Below are 17,239 nucleotides of genomic sequence, written 5' to 3'. Positions count from 1 at the left end.
GAAAGTGGAAATGAGATTCTCTGGGTCTGTCAGCTTAGCAAGACAGACCTCCATAATGTGCAGTCAGACTTACTGTCACACTGGCCATCACAAAAAAGGAGAAGAATCGTGAAATTTAATTTATTAAAGTGGTAGTGAAACTTTTTCTTGTAAATTGTAGGTTGTGTTACAGAACACCTTACATTTTTCATTGATGCCAAATGTATTGCGCACATCTCTCCTGTCTGTAATTCAGAAATACTTCTTAAAGACATCAATTTCTTTTTCATTTACTAGAGGAGAAGGCATAAAAACGGACACAGGTGTACATATGGGAACCTCTCGCCAAGAGGGTATGGGAGATGCTTCAGACTGTCATACAGGACTGTTGCGAGCAGTTGGAACCTTTGTTTCAAGTAGTGTGGATATAGAGTATGTTATAGTGCGAATTGGTGTTTGCTCTGGACTGTAGCCCTTTCGCGGGTAAATGAAATCATTTTCTTTTCTTGTCCTTATGGGAATTTCAAATGTAAATGCAGTTTCTCCGTTAGACATCTCCTGTCCCGTATATTAAGAAGAGAACCACCTCTCAGGGACGCAAATGAGCAAGTGTCAGCCTCACGACTCACGAGTTTTTCTGAGGTTGGATGGCGGCTAGAGAGAAGGGTTAAGATCACGAAACGGTCCGATGCTTCATCAGACTCCTCTGGCCCACCCCTTGTGGATAGCGACAATGACCTAGATGCAAACGATGGGGATACATCAGACTCGAGCGATACAACCTTCATCTTTTGTGATGAAAACTTCTATTAAGACACACGCGGAGAACGGTGGTTTAATGTGTTACGTGCCAAATGTGGGCGCTGTTGTAAATAATTTGTGATTTGATGTTTGTTTAAAATGATTAAATATGCGAGTCACTCTGACAGAGTAATCTACCGTATTTTATCGTTTTATCAAATGGTTCAAATGGCTCTGAGCACTATGGGACTCAACTGCTGTGGTCATCAGTCCCCTAGAACTTAGAACTAATTAAACCTAACTAACCTAAGGACATCACACATATCCATGCCCGAGGCAGGATTCGAACCTGCGACCGCAGCAGTCTCATGGTTCCGGACTGCGCGCCTAGAACCGCGAGACCACCGCGGCCGGCTATCGTTTTATCCTGTCTTATTAAAACATTTTAAAGATTTTTGTATCTTTTTTTCGAGAAAGGATCCATATTGCATCCAATTTTTACTGCAGTTTTACGAGCTTTTAGTGAATCTTAGTTTTCGAGTAGAAATAATTGATATTAATCATTTTTTGCCATTTGTCATTTAGTCAAAATATTGAAATTATAATGAAGGTGTAAAATCTAGGATTTTTCCGAATGAAAGTATGTCTAAGTCACAAACAAAATATGATATCCATAATTTCATCATTTTTTCTAGTCTTTTAGTAACTGCAAGTGGTTACACAGTGGTTTGCAATCTCGACGAATTTATAGAAATGTTATGTGCAGCACTACTGCTTTCCTAACTTTTTGTAAACTGTGTGAGAGTAACGCTGAGGAGAATATAGGTGTTCAATATTGGTGCAACGTGCCACAATGGCGCGGCAGCAACCGCACCATCGATGCAGGTAAAAGAAAATTTCTGCCCAGCCGTCCCCACAATGCACGGGACAGGGCTGACGGGTGGTGACCGCCGAGCAGCGCGCACGCATCTGTAACTGTGTCTCGCAGTGTAGTGTCTAAATACAGTCCACCTTTACCAATCATGTACTTTCATTATCAACCGTTTTTCCTTCTCAACGAGTGTGTGCATTCGTTTGGACTGTGGCAAGAGCGAGACAGCGCAGAGTAAATTGCTCACTTAATATTATCTCATTCCCTGTAAAAGTTGAAACTTCAATAATGTATATCGTGACTGTTGCCATGAAGTTCCCATGTGTTTCTACTTATACGGCAGAAGCTTCAAAATACCAATCACCGAAAAATCTGAGTGTGTCATTGTGTTTTTAATTTGTAGTCCATTTTAATGTAAGAGGCAACTTCGGCTTCAGCTTCACTTTTCAGATTGGTTTGTGCTCGCTGAGTGACTACAAATAGTAACGTGAAGTTCTTATTCTACGTGGGCGTAGCGAAATGAAACAAAACTACAAAAACACTCTTTATATCGAAACAAACCGGTCTCAGCCAGGCAGTCATACTGTCACCCGTCACATGTGATGATTGCATGGGAATTCCCAGCCATCAGCGATCGATCACTGCCAGGTGCGATTTGCTCACACACGCATCGAGCAAGAATGTGCGCGCGGCCTGGCTCTTGTGTGGGGGCCTTAAAGAGCTTTTTAAACTTCAAATCTTTGTTGTGACGTCTCAGTCATCTCTTGCTGGAGAGGAGACAGTTATCACTGATAGGGCACTTCCTCCACTATTTATCTGGCCATAGATAGCGAAAGAATGTCTTGGCAATCTGCGCTGTTTTGTGACTGTTTCATTATCAGCTTATGAGATTTCATTTATAACTGATCCGCTTATTTCAACCTTTTATCGTTGAATTATTAATGTTTTTCATTCGTAATATCGATAGTACCCTATGTTATAAAGAAAAGGGCGGATTGTGTACGTATGCAGGGAAATCTGTCGACTTTTAAATGAAATTTAGAGGTTTCTGATGTAACTGGGTGTTGCTGGATACGGTTGTAGAGCGTAAACAGCGCAAGTTACTTTTCATTCATCTCATTACTAACAGAAATTACCTTTCACTCTGAAACAACCGAAAGAAAAACTGTATCATTCCAATGAAGAAGCTTTATAGTGAAAGGCGAAACGCGCCTGGAAGAAAAAAAAAAATACATTGCAGCAAGAAAAAGGCGGTTTTTATTCACAAAAGGGGTAATTGGGCACATGTTACTTCTTACATTACACTCAGGAACTACATTTTCCACCCATAGTTTGGTCGTATCTATAAAACCTGTTTTAAAATTGTTGATCGACAATAAGCACACAAGCTTGTGATTAATTTGGAAACATAACATTACCCAGAAATTAATTTCTAGCACCGCTACAGGAAGTACCAACGAGCCCATTATTTGTATTTCACGGCCTTCTAAACAGCTGAGTGTGCCTGAAAATGCAGTCAGTGTGACCGTGGCTGAATGTCGTTGTCCTTCCGTCCGCCGGAACCAGAATTGGCACCCCGAATTAAAATTCATTCGGCCCTCTTTTCAGGTGACATCTGCAAGTCAGCGTCGCACAGGTGGACGTATCCGTCGAGGGTCATTGTTTTTTAATGATTTTTTGAATTCAGATATCTCCACAGCGAGGTTCACTATGAGAACAGTAGGCATCTGTAGCCCTGACAGACACTCGTGAAAAGCAGCTACCCTTACGCAGTCCACTCCTTTGCAGTTAAGACCATTCAAGTTGCCGCCTCAAGAAAGGGACATTAACGGAATTAAGTACAACATTATTCCTCCATTTTCTGACTCTTTTGGTGGTATCGAAGGCCTAATACTGGCACTGTGTGCTAGACGCACTGTTGTTTTGTAACAAGTTTTCCTGAAGTTCTTGGGGGCTGAGAGGAAAAACTGTTTCCTTTTTCTAAAACATATGTAGTTTGGTAGTTGGAATCAGTTGTTGCGAAGAATTTAAAGGAGGAAACGTGGGAAATGAAAACTGCTGTGTCCTTTTCATGGGAGCCATCCTGCCATTTGCCTTTTGGGAATTTAGGTAAAAAATTAAATACGGATTGTCAGACGGGGAATTGAACCCTCGTCCTTCCAAATTTGTGTCCAGTGTCTTTATTTCACTCGATAATTCTGGGCGTTATTGCTTGTCTGCAGTGTGGCACGGTGGTGCGGAAAAGAGCATTTCAGAAATCGACCAACAGCTTTCTCGGCACTCGTTTTCACCGCATAGCAGCATGGTTTGGGAACTCTGTTCAATTCAACTAAGTAATCGTAAAGTTGTCTGAGATTTAAGTCAGCGTTCAGAAGGTTGGAAAACGCGGATTTGCGCCATCTCATACACATAAGACTCGCTGGTCTTGCTTATCTTTCGCGCGATATTAATACGTAATAAAATGTAACAAATTCTGTTGTAGTACGATTCGCTTCCTAAGCATTTTGGAGAAATGGATCTTCAAAGTTTTACGACCCTGATGCGTACCACACGCGGAGCAGCAGGCAAGATGGAAGAGCAAATGTACAATACTAGTAAATCCAGAATACCGCAGAAGACATGACAATGTAGCAAGAATAATACATCTACAACTTGCCATACAACAAACTTATAAAACAACACATTCTCACATACAAGTATGCACCACAAAATGTACTGGAGAATGGTGAATATAAATTATACTGTAACAGAACCGTTATAACAGATAAAAGAACACCACATAACAAACGTGACATCATACTCACCAATAAAAAGAAGACATTAACACAACTAATCGTAATATCCATACCTAATACAACAAATATACAGAAAAAAACAGGAGAAAAAAATTGAAAAATACATCCAACTGGCTGAGGAAGTCAAGGACATGTGGCATCAGGATAAAGTTGACATTATACCAATTATACTATCAACTACAGGAGTCATACCACACAATATCCGCCAGTACATCAACACAATACAGCTACATCCAAACATATATATACAACTAAAGAAATCTGTAATTATTGATACTTGTTCAATTGCCCGAAAGTTCCTAAGTGCAATGTAACACATACGGTACAGTTTAAAGGAAGTTACGCTTGATCAAGGTCTGCGTCACTTTCCATTTTTAATCAGACATAACGTCTGAGAAAGGAAATAATAATAATAATAATAATAATAATAATAATAATAATAATAATTTGAGACACTCTTGGCGAGGTATGAGCTATACAAGCATATGAACAAAGACGTTGTTTAACATTGTTACCAAGAATCTCGAAAAGTTCTTGACAGATTTACTTCCTATTTTTATGAAATGCTGTAATAAACAATCGGACGGACATAGGCAACTTTTTTATGTACATAAAATCCATACATATTATAAAAATGTATGTACGCATGTTCCACATTTGCTCCTAAACTACTGGATCAGTCTGAACTGCACGTGGTAGACATATCACTTACTGTCTGGAGAGATGCACTGTGGGAGTAAGGACCAAAGAGGCAGGAGTGGGGGTGAAAAAGTGTGAACGACGACGTGCAAATACCCAAATTTTACTCATCGACCATTCAGAATGAAAACTCTTAGACACTTAAAACAAACTTTATACATAATTTCAAACCTTTAAGAAGCTTTTTCATGCTAACACCCTACACAAATGGTGAAAGGAGAAATGTTTAACGCTTGCTAAATTTTCGGTGTTTATACAGTGAAATCGCCGTATAATGCGTGACGTTTTAGTTTATTACTAGCTTACTAATAAGTCAATTCCCGACACATTTCGCAGATACGGTCCACGTACGCTGCTAAATATACGCGCGAAATTATATCGTTGTACGGCACCCAGTTCCAAAGATAAGACTTCATGAACATAGTGCTACGTGAAAACGAAATTGAGAGTCAAATTTGCTACAGATACGGTTGAAACATGTGTAGAAATATGGTAAATGCATGTTAAATAAATGTGGCATGTGCGTATAGGGGTGAAGCTGCGGGTGCAAAGCTCCTCCTAAGTCCCGATTTCAAGCAAACTTCAGTACACTTACTACCTGGAAAGAAATACTGTGAGGGAGTAAGAACCACCAACCTCGTATTGGCATAGAGACGGGTGGAGGTGGGGGCATGGAGAGACAAGAGTGGTAGGGAGGAGATGGCAGAGAGAGGGAAGGAGGAAAGGGCCAACGGGCGGGAGGAGACGGAGGTGCAGAGTGTTAAGGGGAGAGGAGGAGGAGGAGACAGACAGACAGACACCTCGGTTATACTTCGTGATGGATGCATCACTGATTATCTTTATCATTCCTTTCTAAAGAAACCTTGTTCTTTGTAGCTGTAGAAGTGTTTGGGTGCACATAAAATAAAAAAATTAACGAGACTCGAACGCAGTAGAAGCGGACTTGTAAGTGGGCTGCCTCATCCGATTACACTAATGCTGTTACTTGATTGTTACTCTACCGAGGGAGGTGGCGCAGTGGCTAGCACACTGGACTCGCATTCGGGAGCACAACGGTTCAATCCCTCGTCCGGCCATTCTGATTTAGGTTTTCCGTGATTTCCCTAAATCGCTCCAGGCAAATGCCGGGATGGTTCCTGTGAAAGGGCACGGCCGACTTCCTTCCCCGTCTTTCCCTAATCCGGTGTGACCAATGACCTCCCCGTCAGATCTCCTATCCCAAAAAACCGCACCGCCCCCCCCCCCGTTACGCTCTTCAGCAGTCAAAACTAGCATCTGATCGTTACTGTCTTATTTCTGTCGACATCTCGTGGTCTAGTGGCTAGCGTTGCTGCCTCTGGATGACAGGGCCCCGGGTACGATTCCCAAGCAGGTGTGGGATTTTCTCTGTCCGAGGACTGGATGTTTGTGTTGGCCTCATCTTTTCATCATCATCATTTGGTAAAGTGGCGAGACTGGACAGTGAGAAGATGGGGAATGTGTACGGACGTTGATAACCAAGCAGTTGAGCGCTCCACAAACCAAATTCGCCATCATCTGGTATTGTTCGAAAGACTCGGTAAACTTTGGACCTCGATTTCTTATAAATGTATTGCAATTTCTCTCCTGGTCAATAATGATGTTGAAATGACAATGACTTGTAAGTATAGTCATGAGATACCGATAATCACATAATTTCCTACTTTTGTAATGATTATTACGACGTTGTTCGTCGTGTCAGATGTTCTCTAGGCTACGTGTGTTGTATTGGAACTAAAGTACAAAGTATATTTTTTTATATGTGTCTGTAATTAGTGTCCTGTTGAAGGACAGAATTGTAGGTTCTGTTTAACAAGTTGTTAAATATCCGTTCCGTTCCATTTAAGAGCGGCTGATGTGCAACTACTCTGGCTCTTATCCTTGTAGCCGAAATTCGCTTAGCACACAATACACCCGTCGACATGTTATCCAACATAAGCTCCCGCGATTTAAAATATATATATATATATATATATATATATATATATATATATATATAAATCCGTGATTTATCTCTTTAATGGCGTATTGCAGAATTAACTGCTGCACCTCCTGTTTTAGAGATTAAAAATTCTGCAGAGGTTCTTGCTTCACTAGCATCGAGAAGTGATACGGCGGAGAATGGGAAAACTGCAGCTTATGGAAGCTCGCAAAATGAAATTTGCATTTGGCAGTGGAGTGTACTCAGAAATAATATTTTCTGCTGGTTTACAAGATAACAATTTTTGGAGGGCTGACACATGGACACTTTCCTTCAGATGTTACCGTCAGTTTCATGTACCGACCAGAATTAAATTACGCCCTGTTGTGAGCTTCCCGCTGCCTCGACAGCGGCGAAATTCGCGCAGAGAATGGGGAATTCTGTTAGTTTATGTGTGTGTGTGTGTGTGTGTGTGTGTGTGTGTGTGTGTGTGTGTGTGTGTGTGTGTGTGTGTGTGTGTTTTGTCCCTTCACATGATCAAACTGTTACTGAACTTGCGTAACTTATATGCGCAATTTTTTTCTACCGACAGAATATGGTACTGAGACCGTCATACTAAGTAGCCACCTGCGAAGTGCTGTTTACTCTATCTGAATACCCTCGAAGTGAGACGCCCTGCTAAACCTACAGGACAGGACAAATTGTAGGAATTGTGGAATGGGGCCAGAATGGGCGGCAGTCAGTTACACTCCAAACATAACACTTTATTTAGTTGTCCAAACATTACAGCGCAACTTGTAAGCTTGACTATCGACAGAAAAGTCTTTAATTCTAAAACGGCTGAACGCCCATGAATTAAATACAACTTTTTTTGTTTGTTTGAGACAGGAGGCTCTAGCCTTTAACCTCAAATAGTATTTAAGGCCTAGCGATGTAAGACTTCACTAGTCAGATTAAGTTTTTAAAAGCGGCTGAAAGCCCGTCATTTTAAGAACAATACAATTACGAAAATTTTTCAACAGGCCGAAGATCCACAGCTTTATCTTCCAAAAGGTAATACTTGATGATTCCAGAATGAGATTTTCACTCTGCAGCGGAGTGTGCGCTGATATGAAACTTCCTGGCAGATTAAAACTGTGTGCCCGACCGAGACTCGAACTCGGGACCTTTGCCTTTCGCGGGCAAGTGCTCTACCAACTGAGCTACCGAAGCACGACTCACGTCCGGTACTCACAGCTTTACTTCTGCCAGTATCCGTCTCCTACCTTCCAAACTTTACAGAAGCTCTTCTGCGAACCTAGCAGAACTAGCACTCCTGAAAGAAAGGATACTGCGGAGACATGGCTTAGCCACTCCCGAGTTCGAGTCTCGGTCGGGCACACAGTTTTAATCTGCCAGGAAGTTTCATATCAGCGCACACTCCGCTGCAGAGTGAAAATCTCATTCTGGAAACATCCCCCAGGCTGTGGCTAAGCCATGTCTCCGCAGTATCCTTTCTTTCAGGAGTGCTAGTTCTGCTAGGTTCGCAGAAGAGCTTCTGTAAAATTTGGAAGGTAGGAGACGGATACTGGCAGAAGTAAAGCTGTGAGTACCGGACGTGAGTCGTGCTTCGGTAGCTCAGTTGGTAGAGCACTTGCCCGCGAAAGGCAAAGGTCCCGAGTTCGAGTCTCGGTCGGGCACACAGTTTTAATCTGCCAGGAAGTTTCAATACTTGATGAGTAGGATCCTTAAAACTTAAAGCGGCTGAAGGACGATGCTTTTAAAACAATACAATAAATTTTCAGCAGGCAGAAGGCCCAAGCTTTATCTTCCGACAATGTAAGACTTACCCAATTTAGAAAAGCTTACTTTTAAAACGGCTGAAGGCCTTTGATTTTAAAAACACAATTACAAGCATACAAATTCCAACCATCGGCCCTGAGCCATTAAAAATACGCAATTAAAAGCCAACAAGAAAGGCAGTGTAGGCAACGACGCTCAGAAGTTTCGATGGGGCTCAGTCTGCCCTTGACATCTTAACGTCGAGACAAGAAGTCGCCCAAACTTTACTTGATCCCGCGGCAACACAACCAAGATACAGTCAGGGACCCACCGACAAGACGACTTGCTAACCACCAACCAATATACGAGAATTCCAAAGCCAAAACATTACAGACAGAGCTGCCCACAACCAAAAATACTTCAAGCTGTCAAGACTACACACCATGTTGGCCAGCGACAGCGAGTGAGGACAGAACACTGTCTGAATTTACGTCAACGTCCAGGGCAAGTAACCGGAACTGTAACAGCCACAAAGCAGAAAATTCCGGTGGAGCACTTGAATTTCAAACAGACAAATATAGTTAATTCCACCATAAGACAGCTAAATGTTCAACTCGAACGCTCGCTGTTGATCCCAGGAACACCGCCAACAGCGAACTACCAACCAAGGGAACAACGTGGCGTCGGTAATTAAATCACCAGTCAACTTTCATGTCCTGGGTCGGTGAGCCACGAACCTTGTAGCACTCGAGACAGCCCCCACACGCTCCGACACTTCATAGAGACCGCCAGCGGGCCCCGGTCGACTGCGCCGCGCGAAAATTTGCTTGCTGATCCGCTCCAACCGACCGACGGGCTGCATACCGCGAAGCCGGAACTATAAACAACAGACCAAAGATGGTATACGGTGCAAATATCGATACACACCGCTGCTGCCACACGTAGAAAGAGGAAGAACCACGGCATAACCGCAATAACCGCGGGTAACCAAACGCAGAGCAACAGCCAAGTTTTAAAGCAACGCATAAGCCAGGGTCAGCACGGCTCCCGAATGTTAGCTGGTGCAATATGTCAGCTGGTACGTTCAATAATTTTAAGTCCATTTCACAGCAGTCACTGTGTTATTGTAAGTGAAGAGATGATTACGGTATCCTGAGATCTCCCCACCGCTTTGAAAACTATTTTTGTGCGTAGTTTGTTGGAATAAAATGCAGAAAGTTATTGGCAGTAAAAGGAGAAAAAGAACAAGAAAGTAAAACCAAAATTTTCACTAAAATTATGTACAAAGTATACTTAATTGTATAGCGTAATTCATTTTATAGTTCTTGTCTATAGTTACATGTTAGCTTTGACAAGCTGAAATACTGAGATTGGAACGGTACTGCACCATTCGGACTATGAGGGTACCTATTCCATGACGCGATCTGTCGCCTTGACATTGGTACGAATGACAGTTACCTTTGAATATCTTCTTACAGCCGCTTTTTCGTTGATACTTGATACAGTGATCCTGCTATGCAGTGCCAGCAATTATCCTATCGGACTTAGTTTCAACTGCAGCCGATTCGACGGCTGTAAGGCAGTTCGTATTCTCTATCGACTGTGAAATCACATAACTACGTTTTCAATAACTCTTCTGTATACTGACGTTTGTCGTAAGCTTTTATAACATCAGTTAACCAGAGCTCTTATTTTCAATCGCTACGTAACTCACGACAACTCTGCAAGCGAAAGATTTCGAGAGAGAGTGAGATAAGCAAGTAAATGAATAAGAAGAGTCTACAAACAAGATTCCTTTGTTCTGGCGCGAGACCACTGTCGTCCGGAGTTGCCCTCCTCTGGACTCCACAGCATCCCTAAGCCGCGACGACAAAGCAAAAATGACCTGTCCAGCTTACGTAAAGACACTCGCTCCTCGTCGCGTCTTGTTGATGGACTGTGTTCACATTTCTCCTTTCTGGTATGCACATCAATATAAAAAGAAACCCGCGCACTAACTAAAACGTAATTTCTCCACTAACATCTTTCATTGGTATAGTAGAAGGAAGGGGAACATGTTGCTCCATTAAATACCAACATTTCAATGTATTTCCATTAACGATCTCCTTAAAGTCCAAAAAAATGTATGAAAATAACCTAAGTCCGATAGCAATCATATTATACTTCATCTAACTTAAAAACTACTAATGAACGCATTGAGAAACAGGAAAAAGTCGCCATATACAAACGTAAAACATTAGGACATCCTCAGTGTCGTAAATTAGCTCTTCCGGTGCAAATATGTATACATATCTTACAGAAGTTAATGAATTTATCTTATCTTACCTTGCACTTGTGTGTTTTAATATGAGAACTATACCTATTTATTTGAAAAATAAACCCATTTTTGCTGCTGACCTATCCGCCTGCTCACAATATAGAATCCATCTTGATTTAATATTTCCAAAATTTTCTCTACCGTTCACAGATTGCAAAGACAAGGCACTTACTACAATGCGAAAATCGGTGATACAGTAAAGAAGCCCAGACCTGTAAGAATAACCAAAGACCACTAGTGACCACCGAAGTACCATCTAACATTTCCTATAGTACTGGACCGTCAGTGAATAACGGTGTATGAAATAACGCATATACACACTGCAGAAGAAAGTCTATTATGGAAAGAGTTTCGAGAACGCATCCGTCTAGTGCAGAAAACAAATGCGACAGCAAATTTTTCAATAACATCTGGGCCGGTTTAAAAGAAATTCAACTAATTTCATGTGTAGATATGTCTGTGGAACCACTGCAGAACCACACCAGAAATATATCAATCTAAGTAGTGAGTGGACGCACCAAAAAAGTGGATTCATTTAGTTACCCTTGGCTTTGTAAGCCGAACAGCAGTTGCAAAATGTCTCACCTAAATTCACATTCAAATTATCGATTGCCGGTATCTTACGTAAACGACATATTGTACACTACCATAGGTCTGTACGCGAGGAGTAATCGTAAAGTTTTAATTATCACCACGAAAAATATCAACCTGCGACCATGAAACATATATATTGTGCTAATCCTTGTCAGTATATCCAGCCTTCAATGCGACTCACTTTGCGCACCGATTGACAACTTAACAGTGAACGTGGTTGCAGAAGTATGTTCACGAGACGTTCTACAGGAAACATCACCTTCCCATCATTCCGGAAACGCCTACCATGCAATGGTTTCTTTATCCAAGGAAAGAGGAAAAAGTCGCTGGGTTATTTATTTACTTATCATATTACATGCATATACAAAGATGACAAATCTACTACAAGTCAACATTTAAACACAGCTCTCCATTTTGAAATAACACAAATGACAATTGTTTTCATTTATTTCATTAACAGTACAGAGAATCCCACCACCTTGAAATGTAAGGTGGGTCGGATGCTTCAAAATCTAACAACAAAGACTTCTCATTGTTACCATCTTATTGGAATGCAGTTGTCAATGCTTTTTTAAAATAATATAAAGAACATCATATATAAAGGTTTCTCGAAAGTTACAGCGAATTGAATGTTTAACAATTGTTAAAATGTTTCCATATAACTTGTTTCTGCCTATTTGATGAGAATGTATTATACATAATGCCAATGTCAAAGAAAAATAAAAGAAAATGCAATACAATGAGTGTGTTGAAAATAATTTGCATTATGTAGAGGGAAGTGATATACTGTATTTGGATGTGTAATGCAGTCTGTGTATTCTGAGGCTGCTCCTCCCCAACAATATTCTGCATATTGTGTGAAGTATACTACACACAAGCTGTAATGTATTGCTTGTCTTACTGTGTAGATAGAAGTATATCTCTTCTCTATTCAAATCTACAATCAATGAAGTTTATATATCGGATGTATTTTTTGTATAAAGTATGTATAAAACTGAAAATGTAATGTATTAAGTTATTTAAGGAATTCAAGTGGCAATGAACTACATTCTATTTCTACTAACAAATTTACAAAAATAAGTGTATTTTTCATATAGAGCTAAAATTCATGTATTCTATGTATGTAATACTCAATCAGTACTTAATCTGTACAATACCAGGTGTATGTTTCTAAGGTATCACGTAGAATATATCACAACTACCAACAATGGGACAAACAAACAGCTGCTGAATCTCATGTAGTGTCCTGACTTGCAACACTTCCAGTAATATACCAATATACACAGACACAGTAAACATACATAAGCACAAACCATTTCAGAAACATAAACACAAACCTTTTCAGATGAGACTAGCTCGAGGTTCTACCTAGACATTCTCATCTGAAATAGGTAGAAATAGGCCATTATTAACCAGCAAATGACAACAGGTATATAGGGATGCCGACGTCTTTTATATATTTTATCACACCACCCGTCCTTGTCAGGAAACCTCGAAAGGACCCTTGTAGGCGCAGGTAGGATATGTTGATAATTGATCAACTGTCTGTCGTTGCGCACCACAGCTACACAGTGGTGATGAGGATTTACCCCACTTGTAGAGAGTGTCTGCGCATCTTCCATGGCCCGTTCGGATGCGTTTCAGGGTGATCCAAGTTGCTGGAGGCTCGTCAAATTCTACGGTTTTTTTCCTGGATGTAGGGCAATTCAGGCATTGTGGAGGACAATTTTGTTGCTAGCGATGTTTCCATTCATCGATGGCATTAAATTCAGTTTCCTAGATGCCTGGCTGTGGTTAGTGGGAGGTCTTGCTCTTCATCTTTTTCACCCCGCAGTGAATGCATCATTCAATATTGGAAGGTCGGTGTTACCAGCAATCTTCTGGTATTCAAGGGATAGCAAGAACTTCCGTCTGATATCAGGAGGTGGACGGTGGCTCCAATAGCTAACCAGTACGTGAGAGTGGTAATATTCACCCACTAACATTGCGCATGGCTTCGTTAAGTTGTACCTCTTTTTTCTATTGTCTAGTCGTCCGCATAGCCAAACTTTCCAAACTGTGTTGGAGGGACATCAGATACGCATAAATAAACAATGGAGGAGCAAGAACGGATCCCTGAGGTAAGGCATTATTCAAAACTTCTGAACAGCTAGTGTCTTACCCTGTAGTTATTATAAATGTCCTTGTCAGTTAGTTTTGGTCTATCTGCACAGAACAGCTTGTAATAATTTATGAACCAGTCCATGCCTCCAAAACGTGTCATACGCTGCACTTAGATCAAAGAAAGCAACTGATATTTTCTGCTTCATTTGCAATCCTGCTTCAGTAAACGTTGTTAATGATAGGACTTGATCCGCGCAGTTCCGTCTTCGCCAGAATCCAGCTTGCTCAGTAGGAGGTTTATGAAAGATCACAGGACTAATCCGATTGTATAGAATTCTTTCAAGATACTTATAAATAGTGCGGGCACAACGACTGTCCGCGTCAGTGGCATACGGTAAGTCATGCTGGTCTCTGGACGTTGCTGAGAACAGTCGCTGCAAGGCAAATATCCAAAGCAGAGGCAAACACATTAGTATAATACGGCATTGAGGCAAAATATGACGGCCCAAAACAGAGCCGAACGAGGTGGCGCAGTAGTTAGCACGCTGCTTTCTCATTCGCGAGGATGGCGGTTCAGACCGCGTCCGGCCATCCTGATTTAGGTTTTACCTGATTTCCCTGAATCGCTTCTGGAAAAAGCCGGCATGGTTCTTTTGAAAGGGCATGGCCGACTTCCTTCTCCATCCTGCCTTACCACTGTCAAAATCGAAAGATTTGAAGTACAAGTTTGAACTTCTACCCTCTTCAACAGATTTGGCATATTGTGGCTTCTACCTGTGCCTACATGTAAATACTTTTGTGGTTGGAAAACTTTCAAGTCCAGTGAAGATGTCATGACATCCGTGGATAAATACTTTCTAGACCTTCCGGAATCCACTTGACGGATGGAATCAACACACAGCTAAAACGTCGGACAAAATGGACTACATCAAAATCGAATATGCATTTTCGACGTTAAACACAGCAGGTCAGATATTAAGAGTGAGAGGCGACTTCATATTCCTCTTCAAACTGCTTTCCCTAAACTTGACGTTTTCTCTTCTCTGATGGGCTCAGGAATTATTTCGTGTTCCCGAGGACACGAGAATAAACGGCAAGTTTTGGAGAAGTGCTTTGAAGAAGAATACAACGTGATCCAGAATACTTTACTTCAGTGACAACGGCCACAAAAGCCTGAAGAATTATCTTAAGCAGTCTTTCACCGAAAGGCCTAAACTTTGTACCTTACCTCCACACTATTTCTCAGTAACTATAGGTTATTATATTTTTATCAGGGTCACAAGGCTATCGTCATGTGACGCGTACAACCACTTTGGAATAATGGTCAACTTTGTTTAGATAGTTGGAAAAAATATTTTACTGATATTTAGATATGTACACAGCATATGATCGTTACTACATCTGTTTTTGTCGAGTACTGTTAAAGCTGGGCGTTTTAGATTTTCTGGTTGGATGCCAAACGCCCTTGACCAGCTGCGTAAAACTCCTAGAATAGCTTATCGATATAAACAGAATTTCGTGTCACTTCGGCGTATGATGAAATCGAACGAGGAAATTAAATGATTGCGGGGCAATGACGTGCTTCAATTAATGCAGTCTGTCATTTTTATATGTTCACTGTGCGTATCAAACTACTATATTGTTGGAAACGGCAATGATTTATTTACTGCAGAGCAATACTTTGGCTTTAGCTGTCACTGAACCTCGTTTAATTAATGTCTGCATGTTTTCTCTCTGTTTCTACATTATTTATGACGACATGATATTGTTGAGTATAATGCTCTTTGTGATATACGACAATCATTGTTTCATGCTGTTATTAAAATAGCCACGCCCAGTCTCGCTAGTCTCTCAGTCTTTCTCAGACTTCCAGTCCTATTCTTAGACACATATGTACTTTGCTATTTCACGCAAGGCTGGAACAGCTCCTCTTTCCCCTCAAGTGTACTACGAAGTTACACATTTTCATTCACCGAAGAACAAAGAACTAACAGCCTTTCAGGATATTGTTAATCAGAAATAATCTGGTTATAAATTCCAGGAGTTTAAGTGAAATTTCCCATTAAGTACCATTAACCACTGTCACACTGTAGCAGAATTAACATTTTCATTAATGACGGGTGGTTCACGGCCACGAGTTGCTGTGGTTCAGTCTGGTTAAGTGAAAGTAAAAGAAAAGAGAAAGCACATGTTTGTGATATGTTTGGGGATTGGATGTTCATCCTTACCTCCTTCTCTCCCCTGTATTTGTCCCTCTCCTCCTACCCCCTCTTTTTCTGTTTGCTGATAACGTTTCAATTTTATATATCATGCGTGTATTCAAACAATGGAAAATCCAGGATGGAATGTAACAATATTATGAAAAGGAAAGTTGCGGAGAGGCTGAGTCGCAGATAGGCACATGCGTGACTCAGCATCTCCGCTATATGGTGAGTAGCAACTTTCCTTTTTCGTAATATTGTCACCTGGGTATTAGAATTACAGATAGCGGTAAAATTTCAAAGCAATCGGCCAAGAACTTTCTGAGATTTACGATTTTGTACAAACGAACTTTTGCATCTTTATTTGCACAGATGAAAATTACGTAATGTAATCTCCCTGTTCGCGAAAGTGGAGATTTCGTGCCAGAAAACACACAGACGTGCACGAAGCTTAAGGAAGATCCTATGTTTGCACTTAGACTTGCTTGGTTGTCCGATTGTGCAGCTTCAAGCTTTTAAGTTTAATTGAGATTTAACCATACAAATTTATAATCTGTTAGCTTCCCTTGTTGTTCCGACTATATTGTGTGAGCACTGAAAGCCGAGGCTCTCTAGTGAAAACAGAACATGTAAGATTTCGCATTGCGTAACGTAATATGCACCATCTGACTCCGAGCTCTACTAGAACATTCGTTTCTTGACAGTTTTAATTTCGCATCGCATTTATTGTTGACTTCGTATTGAAATTTGTTGCGCAGCTTACATATTGTCGTGCCGTAAGTCTACATTCAAATTCTGCAAGCCACCTTACCGTATGTGGCGGAAGGTTTTTTCTGGTACAACAATCATTTCCTTTCTTTCTGTACCATAAGCGAATGGTGCGCGGGAAAAGCAACTGTCGATAAATCTATGTATGGGTTGTAATTTCTCTGGTTTGAAATCATTTCCAGGGATATATTCACTGGCTCGTACTTGGAACTTAAGCTCTCGGAATTTCAAAAGTAGCTGTCTTCCTCTGGCAACTATTTAGCGGAAATTAGAGACTTTAAATTGTCTCTTAATGCTACGTAGGAGGCCTGTGACCATTATGTAAAGTCCGAACACGTCTTATATCACAGCTCTATTAGGTCGCTAAAATCAGCAGATCACTCGTTGTTCAAATTACAATATATTTACTCTCAGATCAACAACTGACTTGTTAAACTCCTATTTCCTAAACAACAAATGATTGAGTTTAGC

The 17,239-nt window shown here is 40.9% G+C and overlaps 1 protein-coding gene and 2 non-coding genes across 9 annotated transcripts in view; 2 read left to right on the top strand and 1 right to left on the bottom strand.

The window, feature by feature from the left end:
* Nucleotides 1-17,239, top strand: part of LOC126267043 (uncharacterized) — a 1,079,001-nt gene that overhangs the window by 148,799 nt on the left and 912,963 nt on the right. The window lies entirely within an intron of this gene.
* Nucleotides 8,163-8,237, bottom strand: Trnas-cga (transfer RNA serine (anticodon CGA)). Its single transcript has one exon. It is a non-coding gene; the product is annotated as a tRNA-Ser (tRNA).
* Nucleotides 8,630-8,704, top strand: Trnas-cga (transfer RNA serine (anticodon CGA)). Its single transcript has one exon. It is a non-coding gene; the product is annotated as a tRNA-Ser (tRNA).

The sequence above is a fragment of the Schistocerca gregaria genome, chromosome 4, assembly GCF_023897955.1.
Source record: "Schistocerca gregaria isolate iqSchGreg1 chromosome 4, iqSchGreg1.2, whole genome shotgun sequence".
In the NCBI taxonomy this organism is placed as follows: Eukaryota; Metazoa; Arthropoda; class Insecta; order Orthoptera; family Acrididae; genus Schistocerca; species Schistocerca gregaria.
The sequence above is the reverse complement of the archived record's forward strand: the minus strand, read 5'-3'. Positions and strand labels throughout refer to the sequence as shown.